General features: G+C 41.7%; 1 protein-coding gene across 2 annotated transcripts in view; it reads right to left on the bottom strand.

Moving 5' to 3' along the window:
• LOC143298830 (BTB/POZ domain-containing protein KCTD12-like) overlaps positions 1-24,262 on the bottom strand; it is a 93,696-nt gene that overhangs the window by 47,135 nt on the left and 22,299 nt on the right. Inside the window, exon 2 of one of the 2 annotated variants that reach the window (XM_076611826.1) lies at positions 9,642-9,701. The exons of the other annotated variant lie outside the window; for it this stretch is intronic. The gene's annotated coding sequence lies outside the window, so the exon portion shown is untranslated. The remainder of the gene's footprint in view (positions 1-9,641; positions 9,702-24,262) is intronic. 2 annotated transcript variants of the gene reach the window in all.

Here is a 24,262-nt window from a genome sequence, read left to right as displayed (position 1 = left end):
CATATCAACGTTAAAACAATAAAACTAGAATGAACATAAAAGAGAAATTGAATCGACCGTGTCGTACTCCATTCCCGGCGGGTGTAACTAAACTTGTACATCTATCTAGATCTGGTGAAAACGGCTAAATGTTGCAGTGTGATTGCAGCGATAGCCATTAAAAAGAATTTTTTATTGCCCTTAAAGATTTTTTGAATGCCCAAGATACACCAGAATAATATGATTTAGACAGCGTTCTCACTGCGAATACCGCAACTGATTTATCGCCCTTTAAACAAGTATGTCCAAATGTTAAATTTTAGAACGTCAGTTAAGTAGCCACGATAGTGTAATGGATAAAGCTGTTTCTTCTCACCCGAACACGTGGGGTTCGAATCTGGTCAGGACTTTATTTTTTCTTTTTTTTTCTTTTTAACGCGAAGCTTTATAATAAGAAATACAGAACACATTTTAACAATCAGATTTTTTAAAGTGTATCACAAGTGAGTCTTGAAGGCCTTGCCTCTCTTGTCTTTCTTTGTTTTCAAATCTAAATATTTCCTTCTTCGACCTCTATACACACATCCATTTAATATATGAATAAAATAAGGACAAATAATCAGCGTTTACCGCGATCATAAGAAATGTTGAAAGCACAATTGATATATTCATGATGACTATTTATCGTTTTATGTGTGTATCTCCTATATTCATGTGAATAATGTAAGTGCAACAACAACAACAACAACAACAACAAAAATATATATATATATAGTTTGAAAAAGAAAAGAAGCAGATAAAGCAGAGGGGGGAAGTTAATACCGCTTGTGAGATTCAGAACAGTAAAACAAACTGACACCAACATCACACGTCTCATGTTCATGTCATGCACACAAGTGCTTTCTGTTTCCTGTTACAGCCCACACACTACGTGTGGGAACAAATGATCTGACCAGGAGACTAGAAACAGAACAGTCTAAACTCACAGGGAAACACGTTTGTACTTGATATGTTACAATGGAACAGTATGCAACTTCCAATACCGTAGGGAAGTTCGAAAAATTGTGTGTGTGTGTGTGTGTGTGTGTGTGTGTGTGTGTTTATGTGTGTGTGCGTGTGTGTGTAAAGGGGGGGGGGCGAGCGTGTGTGTGTGTGTGTGTGTGTGTGCGTGTGTGTGTGTGTGTGTGTGTGAGTGTGTGTGTGTGTGTGTGTGTGTGTGTGTGCGTAGGCTTATGTGTGTGTGTGTGTGTATGTGTGTGTGTGTGTGTGTGTGCGCGTGCGAGAATGCGTGCGTGAGTGTGTGAGCGCGCGCGCACCCAATCACACCCTAGCACAGTGTTGGTTAGTACGTACAATTACCAACTGACACTGTGTTCCCTTTCCACTCTCCATTCACATTCCTCTTTCCCCATCCTATCGCCCGCGTCACGCAATGGAGCTGGTAAGGAAGAAATGATGTGGACCTAGTGGCCATGATATTGATCCTTTCTTTCTGTTCTTTGCTTTTCTCTCCTCATTGGGTCTTGTACTGCCCGTTCAAGTGGCATCTGAAAGCTCCAGTTGTATTGTTTTCAGAAACAAAAACAAAAAAATTCATAAACCAATTACGTTTGCTGCCAAACAAAAATTAAAAACAAGAAAATTTCATAAACAAATTACGTTTGCTGCCAAACAAAAATTTAAAACAAGGGCGTGTCCCAACAATCTGGTTTCAGATATCAAAATTCGTCTCCGTCTTCAATTCCGAAAGGCTTGACCTGAGAAACGTTAGCGTTTATTAACGAAAGGAGAGACGATGTTACACAAACAAAACAAAAAAACTCGGATAAACAAATCATTCAAAATGTGTTCTGTCCCTGTTTAATTGAACTCCAGTTTTTAGAAGAAAAGAAATAATCAAGAACCTATCAACCGGAGGTGTCCAAAACCTTTGGGCTTTATTCTATTTTTTTATTTTTTTATTATTATTAAACATTTCCATCGAGAACAGATGTATCTACTGGCTACAATTTGGAGAGAAGAACGCGGGTTTCCATCCAGATGAAGCCTATTTCTTTTCACAGGATCCTTTCATTTCTACTGTTTAGCCTGAGCGGGCTGAGCGGAGTCAAATAGATTGATAGCTGGTGAGAGAAGTATTGGATCAGAGTGCGCAGGAAATTAGTTTCTTTCTTTCTTTTGAACGAAGGGAGTGATTAGCTTCTTTCTTGGATAGACAAGAGCAGAGACAGACAGACAGACAGACAGACAGACAGAAGAAGAAGTGGAAGTGGGAGATGAATAGCCAGAGAGGCAGAGTGAGAAGGAGAGAGAGAGAGGGAGACAGAGAGCAGCAGGGAGGAACAGAAGGAAGAGAGGACGGAGGGGCGGGGGTGGGGCGAGGGGGGGTAAGAGGTGGTCGTCAAGGAGAGTGGAGGAGTGTAGGGGGGAAAAAAGAAAGAAAGAGAAATGGAGGGAGGTGATGATTTCAAGGAACAGGATGACGGGGTAAAAAAATCGAATGGAGAGAGAGAGAGAGAGAGAGAGAGAGAGAGAGAGAGAGAGAGAGAGAGATCCTGGATACATCTGTTTCCTGGAGGTGGCGTGTAAGAAAAGTCCTTGGGGACAACGGTAGATGTAGAAAAAAAAGTAAACAAATGAAAAAGAAATCGATATATATATATATATATATATATTGACACACAGAGAGACATACAGACAGACAGGCAGACAGACATATAGATAGATAGATGGATAGATAGACAGATAGCTAGCTAGCTAGCTAAATACATAGACAGACAGACAGACAGATAGATAGATATATAGATAGATAGATAGATAGATAGATAGACAGACAGATAGATAAAACACAAATGAGCATTTTTTTTTCTTTAGAACCATGCTTTTATCAGAAGCGCGCTGACCGTCTTGAGCCTCCAAAGAGGTTAAAAAAAAAAAAAAACAATCAGAGAAGGGACGCCCCATGTTTGCTCCACATGCCAAACCAAAAGTCATTTCCTCCCAGCCAGTAATGCGACCCTTCTGGAAACCCAGGTCCATGTTTGCCCGGAGCTTCGCTTTTGGAATAGGTACCGCCTTTCTTTCAACATTGCTGACCGTTTCCTGTGTATCTGAATCGATGCTCTGAAACAAGTCTCTGTCTTCCTTTTTTTTTTTTCTTCTTCTTCTTTTTTTATTTTATTTTTTTGTTCTGACACACTCCTTCGTTTTTGCTTGTACTTCACAGATTCGGCTCCAGTCAGCCTGTGTGCAAGTAAATTAGGACCAGTGACACACTTGCCAAATTTAGGTTCTGCTGCGAAACACTTCATTGGTAGCTGTTGGCTAATCAATTAGGACTCAGTATTTGTACTGACGGGTTTTTTTTGTTGCTCTAAAAGAGGAGATACGGATATGCATATAATATTTCGGTATCTTATTCTGCATTGCTAGCAAAGCTTGAAGGGTTCTCATTTGGACCGTTCTGATCTGTTCTTGGCCTTGCTCAGTTTAGACATGTATTAATGTGCCTTCGGCTGTCGGTGGAGGAGTAGAAGGAGGAGGGGGAAGAAAAGAAGAAGAAGGGGGGGGAGGAGGAGGAGGAGGAGAAGGAGAAGAAGAAGAAGAGGCAGAAGAAGAAGAAGGAGGAGGAGGAGGAGGAGGAGAAGGAGGAGAAGAAGAAGAAGGAGGAGGAGGAGAAGAAGAAGAAGAAGAAGGAGAAGAAGGAGGAGGAGGAGGAGGAAAGGAAGAGGAGCAGAAGCACCCTCTGTCTCTTAGAACTCAAGGGGCTTTTCTACGAAATTAAAAGTTTAAAAAAATTACATGAACCACTCATGACTCCCCCCCCCTACCCCCGCCACCTCTCTCTCTCTCTCTGCAACAGGGCAAACATGTGTAGCAACGTTCGTTCACCCCGTCCTGAGCTGTTCATGTAAAAGACCCATTTCGTCATTCTAAATGCAATTATTATTGTTACTACTACTACTACTACTACTATTACTACTACTACTACTGTAATTACTACATATCATTATTGAAATATTGCAATGCTCCGAAGAATTCCCAAAATGCAAAAAGAACAGCCCATAATACACGTAATAAACAAACAGCACAAACAAACTAATAAATAAAAATATGAAAACATGATATACTTTAGCGCTTCCACACAAAGTATTGTGTGTTTGAAAATGTAAGATGACGGTTAATCTGACATAACGGCTAAGGTTGTGTACCGAGAATATCACGGTTCAGGAGAGAGAGAAAAAGAGACAGACAGACAGGGTCGGGAAGTGTGATGCGTGTCGTCACGTCTTAGGACATGATTCATACTTTATATGTTTGCATTTGTCCAGATCATTAGCGGCGACCTTTTAAAAGAGTGCATCTCATGTGAAGCAATTAAGACAGCGGCAGAAAATAAAATAGCTTGCGGCGAGAGCAAGGGGATTAGCGTGGAAAAGAATGGAAGTGATGGGTGTGAAGGAGAGACAGACAGACAGACGGACAGATAAACAGAAGGCAGGCAGATGGACAGAGAGAGGTCTGCGGAGAAAGAGTGAGAGCAGGAATGAGATGAGAGAGCAGACCTACACACAAGTGATGAATTTGTGTACCTGGGCAGCACTGTCATACACGATGGAGGCGCAGGCAGCGACATGAAGAGCCGTCACAGCAAGACCAGAATCACCTTGAGAATGATGAACAACGTGTGGAGGAGGTCCACCCAGTACAGCACCAACACAAAGCTGACAATGTACCAGAGGTGTGTACTTTCCACACTGCTCTATGGCTCAAAATGCTGGAGGATGAGTGAGAGTGATGTAACAAAGTTGTGAACCTTCCACACACGAAAAAAAAAAGCTTCCGTAGAATCATGCAATTCTTCTGACCCAACACCCAACACCATCTCCGATCAACAACTAGCCACCCAGTGCAATCAAGAGAATAATGGAGATCATCGTCATGAGAAGGCAGTGGAAATAGAGTGGGCACGTCATAAAAAGACAGCAAGGTCACATCACCAGGACAGCCCTTCACCGGACACCAGAAGGTAGGAGCAAGAGAGGAAGGCCAAAGAACGCCTGGCACGCAACAGTCGAAGGGGAACTGAAGACCCTGAAGCACATCTGGGGTACCATTCAGAGACTGGCCCCAAAGCAGACAAGAGTAGTGGATCTTCGTTGCCGCCCTGCATTTTAACTCTCTCCATACGAACGGCGAAAGAGACGACGTTAACAGCGTTTCACCCCAATTACCATCATCAAAATATTGCAAGTGGAAGGCTCTTATACTGAAGAGGTGAATGTTGACAAAGAATACCACAATTCTGACGACGGAAGCTAAAGGTTGGGTCATTCAGACACCCACTGGACATCCGAGGGGTCTGTGTAGAGGAGAAGAGAGCACTGGCCGTACTGAGTGAGTTAAAGGGCATAATAGGCAGCAGATAAGTACTTAAGTCAGTGAGTAAGAAAGTAGTATGCAAATCTAGATTTCTTATTCAACTGATCATGGTATCATTTACCACACTTGGCATATCCTACATCAGCGTCCGTTTGATTGTACTTGGAGTGGACCCATCGTTTAATAAAGGATGTATAGCTGAAAAAAAAAACACCTGAAGAGCTGACCCATTTCTTGTCATGGTTGTAATGGCACTAACACTCAATTTGGGGCTCTGATTATGGTATCATTTACCACACTTGGCATATCCTTCATCAGCTTCCGTTTGATTGTACTTGGAGTGGACCCATCGTTTAATAAAGGATGTATAGCTGAAAAAAAAAACACACCTGAAGAGCTGACCCATTTCTTGTCATGGTTGTAATGGCACTAACACTCAATTTGGGGCTCTGATTATGGTATCATTTACCACACTTGGCATATCCTACATCAGCGTCCGTTTGATTGTACTTGGAGTGGACCCATCGTTTAATAAAGGATGTATAGCTGAAAAAAAAAAAACAACCTGAAGAGCTGGCCCATTTCTTGTCATGGTTGTAATGGCACTAACACTCAATTTGGGGCTCTCATTATGGTATCATTTACCACACTTGGCATATCCTACATCAGCGTCCGTTTGATTGTACTTGGAGTGGACCCATCGTTTAATAAAGGATGTATAGCTGAAAAAAAAAAAAAAACAACCTGAAGAGCTGGCCCATTTCTTGTCATGGTTGTAATGGCACTAACACTCAATTTGGGCCTCTGATTATGGTATCATTTACCACACTTGGCATATCCTACATCAGCTTCCGTTTGATTGTACTTGGAGTGGACCCATCGTTTAATAAAGGATGTATAGCTGAAAACAAAACACACCTGAAGAGCTGACCCATTTCTTGTCATGGTTGTAATGGCACTAACACTCAATTTGGGGCTCTGATTATGGTATCATTTACCACACTTGGCATATCCTTCATCAGCTTCCGTTTGATTGTACTTGGAGTGGACCCATCGTTTAATAAAGGATGTTTAGCTGAAACAAAAAAACACCTGAAGAGGTGACCCATTTCTTGTCATGGTTGTAATGGCACTAACACTCAATTTGGGGCTCTGATTATGGTATCATTTACCACACTTGGCATATCCTACATCAGCTTCCGTTTGATTGTACTTGGAGTGGACCCATCGTTTAATAAAGGATGTATAGCTGAAAAAAAAACAACAACCTGAAGAGCTGACCCATTTCTTGTCATGGTTGTAATGGCACTAACAGTCAATTTGGGGCTCCTGTCGTTTACTGGTTATTTTGTTCTTCTTGTGTTATAAAAGAGGAAAGGAAAATACATCCGTTTTGCTTCTAGAATTAGAGATCAGATCAATATATGGCATTTCTGTACCCTCTCCGGCTGTGCACAGTTAACTACAGCCATGATGGGAATTAGTAGCAGCGATTCACGTTCGGATCACTGGGACCTATTTCCGGCCATAACCAGCTTCGGCAGGACTGTATCAATGCACCTAGTGTCGTTCTGAGAATAAAACAGAAGGCAGTGCATGCAGCTTGTGTGAAAATAGGAAACCATGCTGCTGGAAGCGTGGTAGAGAAACATGTGCACCATGCCCTTAGCGCACGTAAACGAACCCACGACAACAGGACAGATGTCCGCGGCAAATGTTTTGTTGTAGCAACTTACACTGAAATACATGTGTGTGTGTGTGTGTGTGTGTGTGTGTGTGTGTGTGTGTGTGTGTGTGTGTGTGTGTGTGTGTGTGTGTGTGTGTGTGTGTGTGTGTGTGTGTGTGTGTGTGACTAAAGGACAGGGGAAATCACTGATCAGTGCCCAAATGCAGCTGTCAGTTGGCTCTACTCGTTTTTAGTCAGCCTTTTGTGTAAACGATTTTCCGTGTTTGTGAAGCGCTATACATGGACCACTAATAACAGTTAACCTTCGTTGGTGTATGATAAAAATTATGCTAACATATCTACTTATTAATTTATCGATTTACTTCTTTCGTTCATTCATTTATAACTGACAGCGAACATGATGTGATATATTGAAATTACAGCAATGAATTTTGAATTCTTTTGCATGTAGCTTTTTTGTCTACCTTGTTTATTAGATAAAATCTATTTCATAAATCAGTGATGAACATGAAGTGCAAAAATATATATCAAAATTATAAAAAGTATGAGAGGAAAAAAAGGTGTTTTGAAATTTCAAAACTAGTCAAGTCACTGCAGTGATGTTCACGACCATACAACATTCTGCATTTGAAAGTTTCGCAATCCGTTGGGTGTGGGAAAGAGGATGGGAAAGAGAGAGAGAGGAGAGAGAGGGGGGGAGAGAGAGAGAGAGAGGAGGTGTTGGGAGGTTGCACTGTCGTCACGCATTAGACCAAGGTTGATGGTTTTCACGTGTTCGCATTTGACAAGATCATTAAAGGTGTCCTTTCCGAGTGTTGCCGCCTGTCTGACAGAATTTAAACCACCAGAATAATGAGCGGAGCTTGGGGCGAGGGCAGGGATGACTCGAGAAAGGGGAAGATAATGACGCTGGCAAGAACGAGACAGACAGACAGACAGACAGACAGAGCGAGCGAGCGAGAGAGAGCGAACAGACAGACAGGTAGACAGAGACACAGAGACAGATAAACAGAAAGAGAGACAGAGGCAGAGGTAGACACAGAAAGACAGGCACGAGAGGAAGAGACAGAGACAGACACAGATACAGAGCCTGACTTATAAAACATAGAGAGACACAAAGGCGTGGAGGAGAGAGAGAGAGAGAGAGGAGAGAGAGAGAGAGAGAGAGAGAGAGAGAGAGAGAGAGAGAACTAGCGAACGAACTAATCTTTTTTTAATGAGGGAAGTGGAATAAGCATGAAAATGCTTTTTTACATCCAGCCCTCAGGGCAAAGAGAAATGAAATCAAATCGTTCACAAGATAACAAAAGGTTATAGAAAAACATGCATGACATTCAAATACACTCAATTGCACTGTAAGCATTTACAAGTACATAATCATGATACCTGCATTCATGACAATAATGTATATGAATATAGTCATGAGAGAGATAGGTGAGAGAGAGAGAGAGAGAGAGAGAGAGAGAGAGAGAGAGAGAGAGAATGAAGGAAGGAAGGAAGAAAGGAAGGAATTTTTATCTCCGATAGCATTAGAGTAAGCAAACAATTGCTTTCACCAGCCCTCGAAAGGGAAAAATGTCTAAAGAAAAGGTATGAAGAAGACCCCAAAAAATGAGTAAATGTGAACAAATTCATAGAAAAACGAGAAAAGAAACAACATTATAATAAGCATCATATTTATAAGAAACAAAACGTATTTCATTTAAAAACAAAACAAAACAAAAAAACAAAAACAAAAAAAAACGGAGCGTGAGAGAGAGAGAGAGAGAGAAGAGAGAGAGAGAGAGAGAGAGAGAGAGAGAGGAAAAAAGCGACAACAGAGAGAGGAGAAAATATTTATAGAGAGGATGAGATAAAGAGACAGAGTGAGACATGTGGTGAAATACAGTATGACATATGACATAACATAATATGGTATACTAAGCAGAATTTTGCTAATTTTTCCATCAGGTATTGATGATACCTTTTCTTGAACACAGTGAAACTTGTATGAACATTAAAACTAGTTAAGATGTTGTTCCAGAGGCAACCGCCAGAGTAAGTGAGACTCGATTTGAATAAATCAATTCTTGGCAATGGTACCATGATCTTGTTGTTACGTATTGTACTTGTACGGGATCACTGTTTTAGATACGGAGGAGCAAAACCAGACATTATCTTAAACATGAAAAGCGCCTTATTATGAATGAGTGTCCATTTCAATGGCAGAATACCTAAATCTTTGTAATCAGAGACAGTTAATGACGAAGATTTCATATGTATCAGCTTTAAGGTTCTTCTATGTAGACTCACGAGTTGTTTTAACTCTCTCTATACGAACGGCGAAAGAGACGACGTTAACAGCGTTTCACCCCAATTACCATCATCAAAATATTACAAGCGGAAGGCTCTCATACTGAAGACGTGAATGTTGACACAAAGAATACCACAATTCTGACGACGGAAGCTAAAGGTTGGGTCATTCAGACACCCACTGGACATCCGAGTGGTCTGTGAAGAAGAGAAGAGAGGACTGGCCGTACTGAGTGAGTTAAAACAAGCAGTATAAAAACATAACCACACTTTGACACAGAAGGAAACAGAAATGACTGACCCTGCACTGTGATGACCAGCTCACATCGGGGATTGCAGGTTGACCTTCACACAGAGAAATCTGTTGTGGAGAAAAAAAAAGCAATGCATTACAATACACTATAATACAATGAGATGTAATACAATACGATACGATACGATACGACACGATACAATACGATACGATGCGATACAATGCAATACAATACAATACAATACGATATGGTACGATACAATACGATACGATGCGATACAATACGATGCGATGCGATGCGATGCGATACGATACGATGCGATACAATACAATACGGTAGATACGATACAATACGATACGATACGGTAGATACGATACGATACGATACGGTACGATACGATACGGTACGATACGATACAATACGATACGGTACGATACGATACAACACGATACGATGCGATGCGATACGATAAGATAAGATACGATAAGATAAATAACATACGATGCGATATAATACAATACGATACGATACTATACAATATGATACAATACAATACGGTACGGTACGGTACGGTACGATGCAACACAATGCAATCCAATACAATGCATTACAACGCAATACAATCCAGTACAATGCATTACAACGCAATACAATCCAGTACAATGCATTACAACGCAATACAATCCAGTACAATGCAGTCTAATTCAATGCAACGCAATGTAACACAATACAACACCAACAACGACAACACATTATTGGCCTTGCCACCAGAAATGACACAAAAACGTACAACCTAAGTCTCCAACTTTTGAGCTAAGTTCAGTTCGCTTGGCTGTCAACATTGATCACATAATTGTATCAGACAGGCAGGGAACAGTGGAGGGTTCCAGCGTGTCTGCTAGCGGTGCTGATGCCAAGGTACAGCAGGCAGGGCTCAGCCAGTGCCGTGTGATTGCGGTCTGCATCAAAGTCATGGCTCTGCTGCAGCGGAGACAGAGATCCAGAGTTCGTAGACAGTTATACTTGCGTTGCGTTGCGTTGCGTTGCGTTGCGTTGCGTTGTGCTGTGCTGTGCTGTGCTGTGCTGCGTTGTGTCGTGTTGTGTTGCGTTGAGTTCCGTTGCGTTGTGTTCTGTTGCGTTGTGTTGTGTTGTGTATAATAATAGCGTTTAAATGCATGTTTTAAAGGTCCATATTGACAGGTATATACAGCGCAATTCAACATGTTTTATGAATCAAATTAAATTGATTTTTAAAAAAATATATCATTATTATCGTTATTGTCATTGTTATTCTTATCGTTGTTGTTGATGTTATCGTTGTCGTGTCGTGTTGTGTCGTGTTGTTTTGTGTCTCTGTCCCTGTGTCGTGTCGTGTCGTGTCGTGCGACCACTCCACTAATACCCTCCTCCTGTTTGACAGCCAGATGAAGCATACCCTGCAAGCTGACGCAGCGGTAATGTTGACGTAAATCCTGCACGATACTGACGCAAATTATGCACACAGCTGACGTAAATCATTACACATTCCATTCCATTCCATTCATTCTCCTGCCCGGGATGGGCGTAGAGGAGACATGAGGGACGATTCCGTAGTCAGACGACGCCATCCGGTTCTATCTTCTGCCTGTCGTATCAGCGTAGCGCTATCCATATTGGTCCATTCCTTGATGTTGTCCATCCAGCATTTGGCTTGCCTCCCTCTTCGCCTACCACCCTCTAGCGTTCCCTGTAGAACTGTCTTTTGCAGTGAATTGTGGCGTGTCACATGCCCGAACCATGACAGCTTCCTCCTTTTGACCACTGCTAAGAGTGGTTCCAGTGGACCCGCTAGCATAGTTATTTGGCTCTTGACAAAGTCATTGGTCTTTCTGTCCTTCCATGAGATTCCAAGCAATCGTCTGAAACATTTTGTCTCAAACGTCTGGACTTTCCTAGTAGTCTCTGCTGTTAAAGTCCAACTTTCACATCCATACAGCAGTATGGATAGCACCAGGGATCGGTACAGTTTGATCTTTGTTGGAAAGCTGATCTCTCTGCTCTTCCAAATCAGCAGAGAGAGAGAGAGAATCATTACACAATGCTGACGCAAATCCAGCATGGGGCTGATTGCTCCCAATCCAAGCCAGCACTGCCCACGTGACTGATGATGGATGTGACTGCACTTATCTTCTTGGGCGCAGTCTTCCCAGACATCTAACGGTTGATTAAGCTGAGACACGACAGCCAACCACAGCACAGGCTGTTATAGGAGTAAGCTCATTGCCCAAGACTGTCTGGTCTGAAGAACGGGTGACGGAAAATGGAATGCTATATTCTGCTTACCTGAAACGAAGATCACGACTTTTTCTTCATTTGCAAAAAAAAGTTTGTCGACGAACTTTTCCTGGTAACATCATCAGAACTTGCCGACTTTTCTACGAACATAATGGCAACATACTTTGCTTTAACATTACCCATATGCGCTGTCTTTTTTAATCGCAAGTAGCCTTTTTTCTTCTTTTTTTTCCCACTTTACCTGTAACCAATGTCCTATTTACTACTTTGTTAGCAATATCATATGGTACCCATATTATTCACTTCATTTATAGCACGGTTCCTATATTCTCACTTTGCAAAAAATGTAGTCCCGATGAACGAACTGTACATATCAGTTTTGCCGGGTTTTTTTTTTGTTTGTTTGTTTGTTTTTGTTTTCTTTTGTGTGTGTTGTTGTTTTTTGTTTTGTTTTTTTGTTGTTTTTTGTTGTTATTTTGTTGTTGTTGTTTGTTTTTTTGTTTGTTGTTTTTTGTTTTTTTTTGTTGTTTTTTTTTTTTTGGGGGGGGGTTCTAAAGACAGCGAGATTTGTTAATTCAGTAGCATCGGTTTCGGTTGGTTGGTTGGTTTGCTTGTTTGTTTGTTGTTGTTATTTTTTTGTTTTGTTTGTTTTTGTTGCTGTTGTTGTTGTTTTTTGTTGTTGTTTTTGTTGTTTGTTGTTGTTGTTTTTGTTCTTTGTTGTTGTTGTTTATTTTGGGGGTGGGTGGGTGGGTGGATGTATGTATGCATGTGCGTGCGTGTGTGTGTCCGTGTGAGTGTGTGTCCGTGCGTGTGTGTGTGTGTGTACGTGTGTGTGTGTGTCTCTGTGTGTACGTGCGTGTGTATATGAGTGTATTTGTGTGTGTGTGTGTGTGTGTGTGTCCCCCCAAAAAAAAACAAAACAAAAAAAAAAAAACAGCAGGCACTGGATGCTGGGTGTTGCTAGAGAAAGAATGGAAAGAACGAGGATGGACTGTGCTTAAAAGAAAGAACCATAAAAAAGCATAAGTTACGGAAACAAACACCAGAAAAAAAAAAAATGAATACCGAGTCCCAAGAGCCAGACATGTACTTTTTACCGATCAATAAGTCACAGACAGTCAGCCGTCAGGACTCCTTGTTCAAATGACTATGCAACAGGAAACCCGGGAGACGTACATCATCTCTGGTAGATCGTATTTCCCAGTACCGTGACAATTTGAAACATCATGATAAAAGTGAATCAGTGTGTGTGTGTGTGTGTGTGTGTGTGTGTGTGTGTGAGATTTATGAGGTCATATGCGAATAAGAGGTCACAATTAAGTGTGACGTCACTTCTGCTACCATTTTTGTGGAGATGAGTAGGGTGGGGGGAGCGGGGAGGGGGGGGGGGGGAGTTGGCGACACGGTTCGTAAGGGATTTATTTTTCTGCTGCTGTAGTAAGTTTCACTTTTGTTGGCGTGATGATACTGGTGAAGGTGTTAAAAGTCTGTCGTCAAATGTAAAGATATATATGTATATATATATATATTTTTTTTTTCTAAAGCAAGAGGCATAGTTGGAGCCTTAAAAAACTGCCGAGCTCAGTAATACGTGTCTCTCGAACAAATCCAGTATGTTTAAAGATAATTGTGCGATCAACAACCATTTTGATATATAGTCAGCAGCCCAGCCAGTATGTAATGTGTAATATGCGGCTTACGTTCAAGTGCGTGCGTGCGGGCGCGCGCGTGTGTGTGTATATATGTGTGTGTGTGTGTATGCGTGCGTGCGTGCTTGTGTGTGAGCGAGCATGCACATGTATACACATCGATATGCATATGTGTCTAAAATTCTGCTATATCTGTGTTTGTGTGTGATTTTCGATTTTGTACCTTTCATATGCTGACCCCGACCCCCACTCCCCCCCCAACAACCAACATTCTTTGTGACCCCGCTACACTTGATATTAAATATATATTCTGTTCTAGTCTGTTCTTTTCTAGAAGTAGTAGTAGTAGGGGTAGTATCACTATTGTTATTATTTTTATTATCACCATCATAAAAGCATCATCACTGATCCTGATAATATAGCGCTTGCACGCGGTCATAGACCAAAACTATACGCGTTTCACAAACACAAGAGTCATTTGCACATATCAGCAGGCTCCCTGCCTGCCTGGTTCCAGCCGACTGACTGCTGCCTTCTAGGCGCTCAGTATTCAGACAGCCAGCCTGCGGACAGGGACACCACTATGTCAGCAACCCAATAATGCGCAGGTACAGGTGAATGGCACTCTCCACAATGACAGACAAAAAGTGTGTGTGTGTGTGTGTGTGTGTGTGTGTGTGGTGTGTGTGTGTGTTTGCGGGTTCTATATCATTATATCTGTTTCGTAACGCTTTGAGCACCACCACAATGGCTGCCAGCGTGATGGCTGCGTGCCGTGAGGTCACGTCGAACAGCTTCCATTGCATTGCACGCTTCTTGCAGAGCAGTGTTGTCAAAGGGCTGTGTGAGTAGTTTCCAGCAGGAAAGCACCGTACAGCGTTCGCAAAACAACAGACCAGGATTGCTGGATGAATTATTCACAGACACACACAGAGACGAAGACACACACACAGAAAAAGACACACGCGCACCTACACACACACACACACACACATACACACACACACACACACACACACACCCACACACACACACACACATGTAGATGGATACACGAGAACACACACACACACACACACACACACACACACACACACACACACACGCACGCACGCACGCACGCACGCACGCACGCACACGCACATGCACACACGTGTAGAAAGATACACGCAAGTACACACACACACACACACACACACACACACACACACACACACACACAACACGCACGCACACACACACACACAAACACCGACAGTCACACACACACACACATGCGCGCACGCACATACAGACACGCACACACTAACACACACGCACACACTAACACACACACACACACACACACGCTCCCCCCCTCCGCCTCCCCCCCCCCCCCCCCCCCCCCCCACCCCCCCCCCCCACACACACACACACAAGCATTGTACACAACCGCATGCTGCACACTCACAACCAACGGTTCACTGAAACCGAGGAATGTGAAGACTTCAAACGGCGCAGGTTTTAACTGCTGTATGAAGTAAACTCTATAGCCTTCCTATGTAACGAATTTCACGTGGGAACGAAATTCCAGACTGCAAAGGCTGCAAAAGATCGTAAGCTGTTTGTTAAGTGGTTTAAAAAAAATTCAAACAATTATGTTTTTAAAGCTGGATGAAGTAAACTGTGTCGCTTACCTGTATAACAAATTTTACGTGGGAGCGAAGTTCCAGACTTTTTGCTGGAGCTTGCTAAAAAAACAAAACAAAACAACAACAAAAACCACCAACGACAACAACACGGTATTCTGGTGACGAAGTTTGCTCTGACATGTGAAACGGCCATGGATGTCGAGGCAGACGACAATCTGTCTATAACTGTGACTGGGCATATTGACCTGGTGTAGTCCATACCTGTCCTCTTCTATCCTTCTTTCTCTTACCTCATCTGTCGATTCTGTGGTGCCAGCATTTCGCTGTCAAGCCAACAGTGTGTATGTGGAAAGGCTTTGATGTTTGTTCGGATCACACGTGATGAAGCGAGAAACAGAACTACCATGCAGTGTAGAACGGAGAGAGACAGAGAATAAATGAATGAATGGTTTATTCATTTATAGGCCATTGCCCCTTATGAAAGGGTGTCACAATTTCTTCATAGACATCGCATCGTGCATTGAAAAATGACATTCGTTCAGACAACATAAATCTATCATACCTTAATTTTAAGTAACATGTCCTCACCTTAGTAATACATAATACACATCATGAAACATATTGTATTCAATTGGCATTTATACACCTAAATGATATATGATATACGCTAAATAATAACTCTTACATGCGTGGCTAATAACACTCGTCCGTATAGAGAGAGACAGAGACAGAGAGACAGACACAAATATGGAGAGACAGAGAGAGAGACTCGGAAAGAGAGAGTTACTTAGACTCCGACTCAAACAGAAAGACAGATACAACGGAAAGAGAGAGGTACTTAGACTCCGACTCAAACAGAAAGGCAGATACAACGGAAAGAGAGTTACTTAGACTCCGACTCAAACAGAAAGACAGATACAAGGAGAGACTCAGACTCATATTCAGCCTCAGAGAGACAGACAGTCAGAGAGAAAGAGTGAGGTAGAGACAGAGCGAGACAGACTCAGGGAGTATAATAATAATGATAATAATAATAATAATAATAATAATAATAATGGATACTTATATAGCACACTATCCAGAAATCTGCTCTAGGTGCTTTACAAAAACGCTTTCGTTAATATAAAACATTATATCTATGTTACATACACACACCAAATGTGACTACACACACACACACACACACATACACACACACACACACACACACACACACACACACACACACACACACACACACACACACTACATACATACATTTTAACATACATGTGTATCTAACAGCTACCCTAACACATACGCACACATAGGCAGGCACAAACTTACATAAACACACGCGCACATAATACACATTCATATACATGCATGTAGTTATGTACACATACATATGTATACACACATAGTCAAGCACAGCTAACGAAAAGGAAGTGGACCTGCCACAATTGAACTTATTGCTGAGGGAAAAGGTGAGTTTTGAGACGAGATTTAAAAGATGCGAGGGAATCAGAATGACGGAGGTTATCATGGAGCTTGTTCCACGTCTTTGGCGATTGAAAAGAAAACGATCTGTGTCCATAGGTCTTACTTCTGACGTGAGGTATCCTGAGAAGTCGAGTATCAGAGGAAGAACGGAGCTGCCGAGACGGGGTATAGATATGGATGAGTTCAGAAAGATACTTGGGGCCAGATCCGTTGACTGCAGAAAAGGTCAGAGTGGATAGCTTATAGTCTATTCAATCAGAAACAGGCAACCAGTGGAGAGACTGAAGGAGAAGAGAAACATGGTCAAATTTAGAAGCTCTGCAAATGAGTCTGGCAGCGTTATTCTGAATTAGCCGGCCAAAAGAGAGTTGCAGTAATCCAATCCAACCAGAGAGAATACAAGTGTCTTGGTTGCATCGGTTGAGAGATAGTGGCGGATAGAGCTGATTCTACGCAGTTCCAAATAGGCAACTTTACAGATATTCGAAATGTGCTGTTGGAAGGAAAGAGACTGGTCCATGATTACGCCAAGACTGCGAACAGAGGGAGAAAGTGAAACAGGTGTGCTATTGATCAGAACAGAGTCAGGAAAGGAAGGATGTCGACGAAACTTCTTTGGACAGGTTATCATAAATTCAGTCTTATCGTCATTTAATTGCAGCTTGTTGAGAGTCATCCAGTCCTTTAGGCCAGCAATGCACTCCTGTGTTTGAGTCAACAGGGAGTATGAGAGAGAGAGACAGAGACAGACAGACAGACACAGACACAGAGACGGCGAGACAGAGAGAAATACAGTCAGAGAGAGAGAGTGAGGTAGAGATAGAGCGAGACAGACTCAGAGAGTATAAGAGAGAAAGAGAGAGAGGGGGAGACGGGAACTCAGACACACCTTGGTAATTATGTTTCATCCATAGCAAGTCTATTCATACATATGGGAGGGGAAGGGGGGTTGTCGAGAGAGTGGGTAATCCAATTGTGCATTCACAAGACATGTAATGACACCGAGAGAGAGAGAGAGAGACAGAGAGAGAGAGAGAGAGAGAGAGAGAGAGAGAGACTGAATAAATGAATGAATGAATTTTCATTAATGAGGGAAGTGGAATAAGCAAGGACATGCTTTTTTTTCATCCAGCCCTCAGGGCAAAGAACACACATGTTTTTCATCATTTACAGGCTGGCTCAATATGCTGATGATATTGCTATATGGATTCAGACATCCTTGAGGAAAAGGACAAGCCTACATTACACCAATTATGTACAGAAACATATTCAGGGTGAACTCGATAGACTGAGTAGCTATATGCACTCTAATGGTTTTGAGTTTTCTGTAGATAAAAACACATTTTATCCTTTAATAATGGTTATAATCCTAGCAAACTACCACGATTTTTTTTGGGAGGACGTGAAATATTTCTCAAGTCAGAAATAAAATTTCTTGGGATCCTATTTACTTCAAAACTAAACTGGATGATACACATTGATTCAATGGTGACTAAAGCAGTTAAAAGTTTAAATTTCTTAAAAATTGTAAGTAACTCTCCTTGGGGACAAGACTCCAAAATTCTTTTACATTTAGCGACATCTCTCGTACGATCAAGATTGACCTACGGTCAAGAAATTTTCTTTTCTGCTCCGCCGACGTTTCTAAAGAAGCTGCGAATAATTGACAGTAAAGCTGTGAAACTGGCTTTAGGGGTACCTGTGCATACTAAGACGTCAGAAGCCTATAAGTTTGCGAGTATTCTACCATTAGATGAAATCAGAAAATTAAGCTCTGCTAAATACATAGTGAGGTGTACAGCAGTGGATGATTTTGAGGAATTAAATATTAGGTCTGATATTGATTTTCCAAAAAAAAGCACAAAATAATTCAAATCTACAAACCATTTGCACATATGTGTCAGATATTTAAAATTCTTCAGACATTGATTTGCATGATATGGCACCTCGTGTTCTGGTGCCACCTGTCCCTCCATGGGAGTTAACAAAAGCAAACGTCAACATATGTGCTTCTGACACAACAAAAGGAGAATCTCCACATATAATAGCAGCATCTGTCAGAATTGAATTAGAAGAAAATTTTGATCATCATTAAAAAGTTTACACTGATGGCTCGGTCCTGGATGATAGCAGTGCAGGATCTTCTTTTGTCATTCCTGACCAAAAAACAGAAAAATCATATTATTTAGGTAAGGGACATTCAATTTTTACAGCTGAATTGGTGGCCATCTTTATGGCTTTAAATCATCTTGTTGATATACCAATCATAGTAAGTAATATCCTATTTTGTGTTGATTCTCAATCTGTTTTAAAAAGTTTGCTCCTTTTTGAGAATAATCAAAGAGAAGATTTATTGTTTGAAATTAGGTATTTATTGCACTCCCTATTTGTGAAGGGTACAAATGTTGATTTTTGTTGGATACCACCCCACACTGGATTCCTTTATAACGATCAATCAGACAGGGCAGCAAAAAGGGGAGCAAAAAACCATATAGATAGTATAAAAGTATATTGCCCATTGTCATACAAGGGAATAAGCAATATACTAGAAAGGGACTTTTATTGGTGCTTGAATTCAAGTCTAAAACCTCGTCAGTTGACTCTCGCAGACTTTGGTCCGATTTGCAGACCAATTCTGAGTTTAGCTCTCAGACTATTATCAAATTCATTACGGACCAAGTATTGTTCTAATGTCAAGTGCATATGCTTTAGTAACCTGACAATTGAGCATATAATTTTTCACTGTAGCTTGATGAAGCCTTTTGTACACGAAAGTGTGTCTTCACAAGTGACTGAGAACGTTGATGTTTTAGACTTTTTGCATTCATTATCAGTTGTTTTGCTTGTCAGTTTAACGACTTCTCTCTTACGAAGTCCTTTAAGTAATTTCCCGTAATTGTATTTAGAGGTGTGGGTTTTTTGTGGGGTTTTTTGTTTCTTTTTTTCAAATTTCACCCTCATTTCACCCTCATTTGCCCAGTTTTCCCCCAACCCTCCATTCATTCACATCTCCCACCCTTCTAACCGATAATACTCAGATGTATTCATAAATACTTTAACAAAATGTCTTCAATCACCGATATGTGTGACGGGACATTAAACAAAATTCCTCCTCCTCCACACACACACACACAAAACAAAAAACAAAAACACACACACACACAAAAACACTCTAATGAAGCCATCATTACCACTACAACTATCACTATTGTCACTACTACCATTACTACTACTACTGCTAAGTATATATATACTTATATATACACACAAAAAGAAAAAAGAGCGAAAGAACAAAACAATGTCACAGCCAGAAAAACAAATGATAAAGCGGACACTTCACACACACAAACGAATGCACTTGCATATACCCTATCCCTTGCAACAGAGAGAGAGAGACGGGGACAGAGAGGCAGACATACAGAGTCTGAGGTGGAAGGAGGTGGGTAGAGACTTGAGTGGCGTGTGAATAGAACAGAATCCGGCAAGGCCATATAAATAATAATACTAATAATAAAGAGGACAGAATTGTTGCTTGTAACAGGATCAGAAAAAAAACAAATTAATAAAGCATTGTTGCTGGCGACACGCACTGTGTGTTGGAGCTTCCAAATGAAGAGAAAATGGATGGGTGGGGAACTTACCCGCCTGAGTGAGTGCATGCGTGTCCGAGTGTTAAGCCGCCACCACCACCACCTACCCCTGACCCCCACCCCTGGCACGCTCACCCTGATAATTGCATTAGCCCGAATCCACTTAAAAGCAAGACCACTGGTCTACATTTATGACCCCCTCCGATGCGGCACACACACGCGCGCGCATGCTTTGCACGCAAGTCACCCCCCTCCCCCCCCTTCCTCTACCCGGTGTCACCACCCATAACCCCCAACCCCAGCCCCCCGCCCCCTTCGTCCCACAGTTTTTTTTCCTCTCTCCCCAAAACAAACAAAAAACAACTAAAACACACACACACAAAACAAAACAAAATAATTAAAATAAATAAAATGGAATAAAAAGGAAACGACTTGAACAGAACAGAAAACCGTGTGCTTCATTCCAAAAACAGTGTTCTCATGATATTCTCGCACTGTCTCTCTGTCTCTGTCTGTCTCTCAGTCTGTCTGTCTGCCTGTCTCTCTTTGTCTCTGTCACTGTATCCCTCTCTCTGGCTGTCTGTGTGTCTTTCTTTCTTCCCCCCATCTCTCTCTCTCTCTCTCTCTCTCTCAATCTGTCCATCTGTATATCTGTCTCTCTCCTCTCCCCAGCTCTCTCCCTCTCTTTTTCTCTGCCTCTGTCTTTGCATCTCTCTCTCTCTGTGTCTGCCTCTCTCTCTCTCTCAACCTGTATGTCTGTCTGTCTGTCTGTCTGTCTCTCTCCTCTCCACAACTCCCTGTGTCTGTGTCTCTCCCTCTGCCCCTCTCTCTCTGTCTCTCTCTCTGTCTCTGTTTCTGTCTCTGTCTCTCTCTTTCTCTGTCTCTCCATTCCCATCCCTTCCCTTATCTATCTCTGTTATCTTTCTCTCCTCTTGCCTGCCTCCAATTTTGCTGCATGGAATCAATCAATCAATTTTCCGACAAGAGAAACTGCCCCGGTAAGTGTTGCAGGCAAACCGTGGCAGCCGGAACAAATTGGAGACCTGTTTGCAGAAACGAAGTGCTTTCTGCCACAACTATGGCACAGAGAGAGAGAGGGGGGGGGGGGGGGGGGGCTGTGGGGGAGCGGGGGGGGATGGCGGCTGTCACGTTTCAGACGGGTGTGCGGATGGCGGTTGGATGGGAGGGTGAATTGAGTGGGTAGACTGCTAGTGGGTGGGTGGGTGGGTGGGTGGGTATTGTAACATCCAAAAGGTCACCCGTATGAAATAACCATCGGCTTCATGTCAGGCAAAGTGGAGTGCTTGATCACAACTTTCTTTACGTTCCACCGATATCAGTTTTACTGATGACATCGTTATTGTATATAACAGGCCTTCGTCATGCATCCTAGTTTTTATTATGTTTGTATGTTTTTTGTTGTTCTTAAGAGGTCGTGTGCGTGTGTGTGTGTGTGTGTGTGCGTGCGTGTGCGTGTGTGTGTGTGTGCGCGCGCGCGCGCGTGTGTGCGTGTGTGCGTGTGTGTGTGTGTGTTTGCATTGATTTATACATTCTACAAATACATCATTCAGTTCCATTGATTCTCTTAGGTCACTCAAACTGTTCTTTTTCAGGCTTTTTTTTTTTTGGCTATAGTCGGCTATTATTTTATCGTTGTTGTTGTTGGGGGTTTTTTTGTTTGTTTTTTGTTGTTGTTTTTTTCTCTATGTCTTTTTTTCTCTTTATTCATTTTCTCTTATTTTATCTCTTGTTGTTTTTATCTATTGCTATGTTGTTGTCACCGTTTGATTAGCAAGTATATATCCTATGTACTTATGATTTATTAAGGTCTTATCGATGTTTGTGAAATCATCGGTACACGATATAAAAACCAGTTCGTTGCTACCTCCGCCAAGTAAGTAGGTTCCAGCTTGGTGGCATTTCAGCACGTCCCGTGTTCACTGCATCCCATGGTTCGATACGTCACAGGTTCGATACAATGAGATGCAGACATTGTGTGCCAGTGTCGGCCATAGGACCAAGGATACCAACGGGACAGGTTTATCATTGGTGGTGGTCCGGTTAGGTGTCCGGAACACGAAATTAATTTTTGGTTATTTTTCACTATTTTTAGAGCAAAAAAATGTACTGAATGGCATTTAGTGTCATATCTCGGTAACGCGCACACACCCACACACACAGACACAGATAGACAGACAGACAGACACACACACACACACACACACACACACACACACACAGAGAGAGAGAGAGAGAGAGAGAGAGAGAGAGAGAGGAAATTACTTCAGGCAGAAAAGGACAGGAAATGGAGAAGTGGAAATGCTGGCGGAAAGAGACAAACAGTTAGACAGAGACAGACAGACAGAGAGTCAAATTCAGAGAGACAGACAGAGACAGACAGACAGACAGTCAATTCAGAGAGACAGACAGACAGAGACAGACAGAGACAGACAGACAGACAGAGAGTCAAATTCAGAGAGACAGACAGACAGACAGAGACAGACAGACAGACAGAGAGTCAAATCAAATTCAGAGAGATAGACAGACAGAGACAGACAGACGGACAGACAGACAGACAGAGAGTCAATTCAGAGAGACAGACAGACAGACACACAGACAGACAGACAGACAGACAGTCAAATCAAATTCAGAGAGACAGACAGACAGAGACAGACAGTCAAATTCAGAGAGACAGACAGACAGACAGACAGAGAGTCAAATTCAGAGAGACAGACAGACAGAGACAGACAGACAGACAGAGAGTCAAATTCAGAGAGACAGACAGACAGAGACAGACAGACAGACAGTCAAACTCAGAGAGACAGACAAAGAAACAGATGCATTCAAACATTTTAATGACGAGGCTAGTTTGCCCGTGTCAAAGGGGGGTCGGGGAGTGGGAGGTAGGGAGTACAGAGACAATCATACAGACAGTATGAAACACAAGTTAACAGACAGACAGATGGACACGGAGAGACACAGAGTGAGAAACAGAGACATCCAGAGACTGAGAGAAGGTGGAATGTATACAAAATATAAAAGAAAGAAAGAAAGAAAGAAAAAGAAAAAGACCGAAGGGGCGATGTTTGGAATAACAATGACAGTAGCAAAGTTCAGTTCATATGCTCATACAATTGGTATAACAAGTGTTTACAATGTATTTCCTGTGTGATTAGAACAATACATTACTGGGCATACTGGGCTAGCAGGAATACTAATTTCGATAAACTTACGTACTAAGTACTATCATTATAATCAGCGTTTACAATGCATTTCAAGTATGATCAGAACAGTACATCAGTGCGCACACTGGGATGGCAGGTGTACTAATTTTGATAAACTCATGTATTAAAACACCGTACGGACATGCATCGATAGAACTTGAAAGAAAGTGGTGTCCTTTCTGGGACTGTTTGGACTCGAGTGATGAATGTTACAACCACCAAATGAGAACCACTGCGATCAGCTACTACGTTATAATTGAAACAATTATGTTGTTGTTGTTTTTAGTTTTATCATTTACACACATATCTTACCGTTGATGTTGATATACTGATAGATATGTAACAAAGGTGATAACAAATGATGTTATTTGCGTATGCGACGAAAACCCTTTTGAGAGAACATTTACAAATATTTGTTTGTAGACGGGAACGTTGGCTGTGATATATGACATTTTGAAAATTGAGAGTTACTGTCGTTAGTGATTGTGAGATTTGAAATTACATTCATTACTTCGTACTGGAAATGTATGCTTGAAACACGTTCCAATGTTTTGTGTGGTATTGTTTGTTTTACTATTTGTTATGCTTATTTTTCATTTGGGTCCTTTCAAATTTTCCAAAGAAAAATAATTTAGGCACTAGTTCAAACAGCGACCAGATTTAAATCCAAGTTGTTTTTCTTTCTCACTTTCTTTCCCTTCTCTTCTTTCTTTTATAGAAATCAAACATATACAAATTTCACAAATATAAAGACAATTCGGAAAAAATGCAGATGAATGCATCAAAAACTGAATCAACAAGGCGGCCATAGATATGGA

This window comes from Babylonia areolata, chromosome 24 (assembly GCF_041734735.1).
Source record: "Babylonia areolata isolate BAREFJ2019XMU chromosome 24, ASM4173473v1, whole genome shotgun sequence".
NCBI lineage: Eukaryota > Metazoa > Mollusca > Gastropoda > Neogastropoda > Buccinidae > Babylonia > Babylonia areolata.
Note: the sequence above shows the minus strand (reverse complement) of the source record. Positions and strands in the feature narration are given on the sequence as shown.